Source organism: Scyliorhinus torazame, chromosome 10, assembly GCF_047496885.1.
Source record: "Scyliorhinus torazame isolate Kashiwa2021f chromosome 10, sScyTor2.1, whole genome shotgun sequence".
Lineage (NCBI taxonomy): Eukaryota > Metazoa > Chordata > Chondrichthyes > Carcharhiniformes > Scyliorhinidae > Scyliorhinus > Scyliorhinus torazame.
The window spans coordinates 245,016,803-245,022,802 of record NC_092716.1 but is presented as its reverse complement, the minus strand read 5'-3'; positions in this window follow the sequence as shown (position 1 = coordinate 245,022,802).

Below are 6,000 nucleotides of genomic sequence, written 5' to 3'. Positions count from 1 at the left end.
ATCAGATCGCTTTTCATTGAGTTTGCGTTTTTGGTATCCACTTAAGTACTTTTGTGAACTCATTGTTATTCCTCTAGGGTCTTGACCTCTGTTAAAAAGGGGAAAAAATTACATTAGCCACAGCAGAACAGCCAACTTACCGTGACACTCCACCTTTACAACATCTGTGCTACTGACTCTCAAACTTTGGGATTGTTGAAATATATACAACAAAAAATTAATCAATTTGAGTCGTGCGACTATTGTCGCATGCTTTGAAAGGAAAAAATTTTAGGTCTACTTTCTGAGAAAGGTTTTTTTTTTAAATCCCTTCTCAGAAAGTAAAGCGCCATTTTTAAAGATTTATAATAAATAAGCTAAATAGGCTAAACTAGCCAAGTTCAAGCTAGCCCACGCTAGGCTCGACTAAGTTAGGCAAGACTAGGCCACCAAAACTCATAGGCTAAGGTAATGTAGCACAATTTTACCATCATTTGAACACTTTTCATAATAAACACCTGCAATTTAACACAAATTCACCCTTTTATTACTTTTCCATAAATACTTGTAATAACTATTAGCCTAGGCTGTGCGGTTGTAGCCTACCTTCCGTTCACCTCTTCATAAAAACAATAGGCTTAGGCTAATCTAACACTATTTCACCTTTATTACTTACTTTACTTTTCTAAATACGACATTTATTTTTGAGTAGGGGTAATTAAAATATTGTATCCTTATGAACACTTTATTGAAAAAAATACTTGTCTAGATCGCTATCACGAGTGCTATCACGTTGAAAATTCACGTTAGCATTGTGATTGCCTTTTTAAAAAATATATTTTTATTCAATTTTAGCAAATTTTCAACAAACCCCCCCCTTACAGAAAAAAGAAAAGCATAAAACACACAGATCAACATTGTACACCTATATCGCGAATTCCCCCAATGTACAAACCCCCCCATAGAACAATAATAAACACCTACCCAAACCCACCCACCCCCCAGGTTGCTGCTGCTGCTGACCACCTCCTAACGTTCCGCTAGAATGTCTAGGAACGGTTGCCACCGCCTGAAGAACCCTTGCAACGACCCTCGCAAGGCAAACTTTACCCTCTCCAATTTAATGAAACCTGCCATGTCGCTGATCCAGGCTTCTATGCTTGGGGGCTTCCCAACCTTCCACTGTAGCAGAATCCTCCGCCGGGCTACCAGGGACGCAAAGGCCAGAATACCGGCCTCTTTCGCCTCCTGCACTCCCCGCTCGTCCGATATCCCAAATAATGCTAACCCCCAGCTCGGCCTGATTCGGGTGTTCACCACCTTAGACATAGTCCTCGCAAAGCCCCTCCAAAACCCATCCAGCACCGGACACGCCCAGAACATATGGGTGTGGTTTGCTGGGCTCCCCGAACACCTCACACATCTGTCCTCTACCACAAAAAACCTACTCAACCTCGCCTCTGTCATATGCGCTCTGTGAAGAACCTTAAATTGTATCAGGCTAAGCCTGGCGCAAGAGGAGGAAGAATTAACCCTACCCAGAGCATCAGCCCACAGACCCTCATCTATCTCCTCCCCAAGCTCCTCCTCCCATTTACCCTTTAGCTCCTCCTCCAAGGTCTCCTCCTCTTCCTGCATCTCCTGATGCCGAGACCTTGCCTTCTCCAACCCACACCCCCGAGAGCACCCTATCTTGAATCTTACGTGCTGGAAGCAGCGGAAATTCCCTCACCTGCCGTCTCACGAACGCCCTCACCTGCATGTACCTGAAGGTGTTTCTGGGGGGCAGCCCAAATTTCTCCTCCAGCGCCCCAAGGCTCGCAAACGTCCCATCTATAAACAGGTCCCCCATTCTTTTAATTCCTGCTCGATGCCAGCTCAGAAACCCCCATCCATTCTCCCCGGGACAAACCGATGGTTCTCTCGGATCGGGGACCAAACCGAGGCCTCTACCTCACCCCTGTGGCACCTCCACTGCCCCAAAAGTCGCCGCCACCACCGGACTCGTGGTGTACCTTGTCGGCGGGAGTGGCAGCTGTGCCATCACCAGCGCTCTCAGACTCGTGCCACACACAGGACGCCATCTCCAGCCTCTTCCACGCCGCCCCCTCCCCCTCCATTATCCACTTACGGATCATCGCCACATTGGCAGCCCAGTAGTACCCACATAGATTGGGCAACGCTAGCCCTCCTCTGTCCCTGCTACGCTCCTGAAACACCCTTTTTACCCTCGGGGTCTTATTCGCCCACACGAATCCCATGATGCTCCTCCTGACGCGTTTAAAAAAGGCCTTAGGGATCAGGGTGGGAAGGCACTGGAACACAAAGAGGAACCTCGGAATGACCATCATTTTCGCTGACTGCACCCTACCCACCAACGACAGTGGCAACCTAGCCCACCTTTTAAACTCCTCCTCCATCTGCTCCACCAGCCTCGTCAAATTGAGCTTGTGTAGGGGCCCCCAACTCCTAGCCACCTGGATCCCCAGGTACCGAAAGCTCCTTTCCGCCCTCTTCAGCGGAAGCTCGTCTATCTCCTTTCCCTGGTCCCCTGGGTGTATCACAAAGAGCTCACTCTTCCCTACGTTAAGCTTATATCCCGAAAAGTCCCCGAACTCCCTGAGGATTGCATAACCTCTGGCATCCCCTCCACTGGGTCCGCCACATATAATAACAGGTCATCGGCATACAGCGACACCTGGTGTTCCTCTCCCCCCGAACCAGTCCCCTCCAGTTCCTGGACTCCCTCAGTGCCATGGCCAAAGGCTCAATTGCCAATGCGAATAACAAGGGGGATAGGGGACACGCCTGCCTTGTCCCCCGGTACAGCTGACCTCCGCCGGTTCGTGGCCACACTCGCCACCGGGGCTTCATAGAGTTGCCTAACCCAACTGATGAACCCCTCCCCGAACCCAAACCTCCTCAGCACTTCCCAAAGATACTCCCACTCCACCCTATCGAAGGCCTTCTCCGCGTCCATAGCCGCCACTACCTCCGCTTCCCCGTCCATTTCAGGCATCATAATTACGTTGAGGAGCCTCCGCACATTTGTGTTCAACTGCATACCCTTCACAAATCCCGTCTGGTCCTCGTGAATCACCCCCGGGATACAGTCCTCAATTCTGGTAGTCAGCACCTTCGCCAACAACTTTGCGTCGATGTTGAGGAGCGAGTACGGCCTGTACGACCCACACTGTAATGGGTCCTTGTCCCGCTTCAGGATCAGCGAGATCAGCGCCCTGGACATTGTCGGGGGCAGAGCCCCCCCCCCTCGCCTCATTGAAAGTTCTCACTAGTAGTGGGCCCAACAGGTCCATGTACCTCCAGTAGAATTCCACCGAGAACCCATCTGGCCCCGGGGCCTTCCCTGCCTGCATGCACCCGAACCCCTGAACCAGCTCCTTCAGCCCAATCGGTGCCCCTAGCCCAACCACCTGCCCCTCCTCCACCCTCGGGAACCTCAGCCGATCCAAAAATCGGCGCATCCCCCCCGTCCCCCGTCGGGGGCTCAGACCGATATAGCTCCTCATTTTTTGTTACGACACGTCATCTACTGTTTGTATTTCTGTCATAAATGTTAATAGTGTTTTAAATTATTTATAATTATTTTATATTAAATATATTTAGAATGAAACATCCTTAATTTGAACGTTTTTTCGTTGACGGCTAGCCTACATGATACTTTAATAACCTTTTAATTTTTATTTTAACTATTATTTTGTATTGAATTGCACTATATTATTTATATTATTATTTTTTTAAAACCCCTTCTCATACAGGTGCAATGCTGAGAGGAGATCGCATTGAAACCTACAAAATCCATAAAGGAATAGGCTGGGTAGATGCAGCTAAGATGTTTCCCTTGGTTGGGAAGTCTAGAACCAGGGGGCAGGATTTCAAAATAAAGGCAAAGCCACTTAGGACCGAGATGAGGAGAAATTTCTTTACACAGAGAGTTGTGAATCTTTGGAATTCTCTAATCACGAGGATTGGAAGCTCAGTCATTGAGTATGTTTAATGCAGAGATTGATACATTTCTGATTAACAATAATGTTAAAGGTTATGGGGTTATGGGATGCAGTGGGTGGAAAAGGCATTGAAGTGTCCGACCTGACCCAATCGTATTAAATGGCGGAGCAGGCTGGATGGGCTGAATGGCCTACTCCTGCTCCTAAGTTCCTATGTTGCTGGTGCTGTTTGGCACGCAAGTAGTCCTGTGTTGTAACTTCACCTGCCCTTAGTGCTGGGTGGGGTTACTGGGTTATGGGGATAGGGTGGAGGTGTGGACTTGGGTAGGGTGCTCTTTCCAAGAGCCGGTGCAGACTCGATGGGCCAAATGGCCTCCTTCTGCACTGTAAATTCTATGTAATACCTCATTTTTAGGTATGCCTGGTGCTGATCCTGGCATGCCCTCTTGCACTCTTCATTGAGCCAGGGTCGATCCCCTGGCTTGGTGGTAACGGTAGAGTGGGGGATATGCCGGGCCATGAGGTTACAGGCTGTGATTGAATACAATTCTGCTGCTGGTGGTGGCCCACAGAGCCTCCTGGATGCCCAGTCCTGAGTTGCAAGATCTGTTCAAAGTCTATCCCATTTAGCACGGTGGTAGTACCACACAACACGATGGGGGATAACCTCAATGTGTAAACGGGACTTGGTCTCTAGAAGAACTGTGAGGTGGTCACTCCTATTGATACTGACATGGACAGATGTATCTCCAGCAGGTAGATTGGTGAGGATGAGGCCATCTATGTCCTTCCTTCTTGTTGGTTCCCACACCACCTGCCACAGACCCAGGGCGGATTTCTCCATCGGGATTCTCCGTTTCACCGGCTGGTCAATGGGGTTTCCCATTGTGGGGCAGCCCCACACCGTCGGCAAACCCCGGGGCTGCCGGCAAAACAGGGAATCCTGACGGCGGAGAATTTAGCCCCCTGTTCAGCAGCTATGTCCTTTAGGACTTGACCAGTGCTGTCAGTATCGGTGCTACTGAGCCACTCTTGGTGATGGACATTGACGTCCCCCACCCAAAGTACATTCTTATCCTTTCAATCCTCAGTGCTTCCTTCAAGTGATGTTCAACATGGCAGAGTACTGACACATCAGCTGAAATGGTCAGGAGGTGTTATCAGCAGGGGGTTTCGTACCCATGTTTGACATGATGCCGTGAGACTTCATGGGATCCAGAGTCGATGTTGAATAGCCCAGGACACCTCCTTCCCAACAGTATAGTACAGAGCTGCCACCTCAGGGATGGTGCTTGTGGTGTCTGGGACATAGTCAAACCCTAGGACCCATACCTTACAGGCAGTGTCAGACTGCTGCTTGACTAGTCAGAGGGATCTCTCTCTCAATTTTGGCACAAGCCCCCAGGTGTTTGCAAAGAGGATCTTGCAGGTCGACAAGGCTGCCATTGTCACTTCTGCTGCCTCAGTCAACGCTGGGTGGTATGTCTGGTTTCATTCCTTTTCGTAGAGTCTTGCCAGGCCATCTCAGAGGGCATTAAAGAGTCAACCACACTGCTGTAGGCCTGGAGTCGCATGTAGGCCGAACCAGGTCAGGACGGCAGATTTCCTTTCCAGATTAACATCAGTGAACCAGATTGGTAGCATCGCTACTACACCACTGGCCTCTGGCCCAGCCTGGCCTGGCCTAGCTAACCGTTGCCTCCCAGTGAGGCCATCTCTTCAGCATCTTTTTGTTGATACAGTTGCTAGTTGCCCTTGTTTGTGTAACACTTTGGGCTCAGTCTCAGCTGTGGGGAGATAATGGCAGCTGAAGTAACATTGTCTCAAATCGCTTTTAATTATTGTTGGAACAGGCGGAGCAGAGATCAATGTAAGTACTCCACTGAGCTGCAACATTACGCAGCATATAGCACACCAGAGAAATGTTACGGATTGTAGATCTAATTCAGCTCTCTAAATACACTGGGCATGACCTCTAAAGCAATATCACTGTAATCTCATCCTGGTAAAGCTCATTGGGACATTTAAAGGCATGTCATGAACGCAGGCTGTT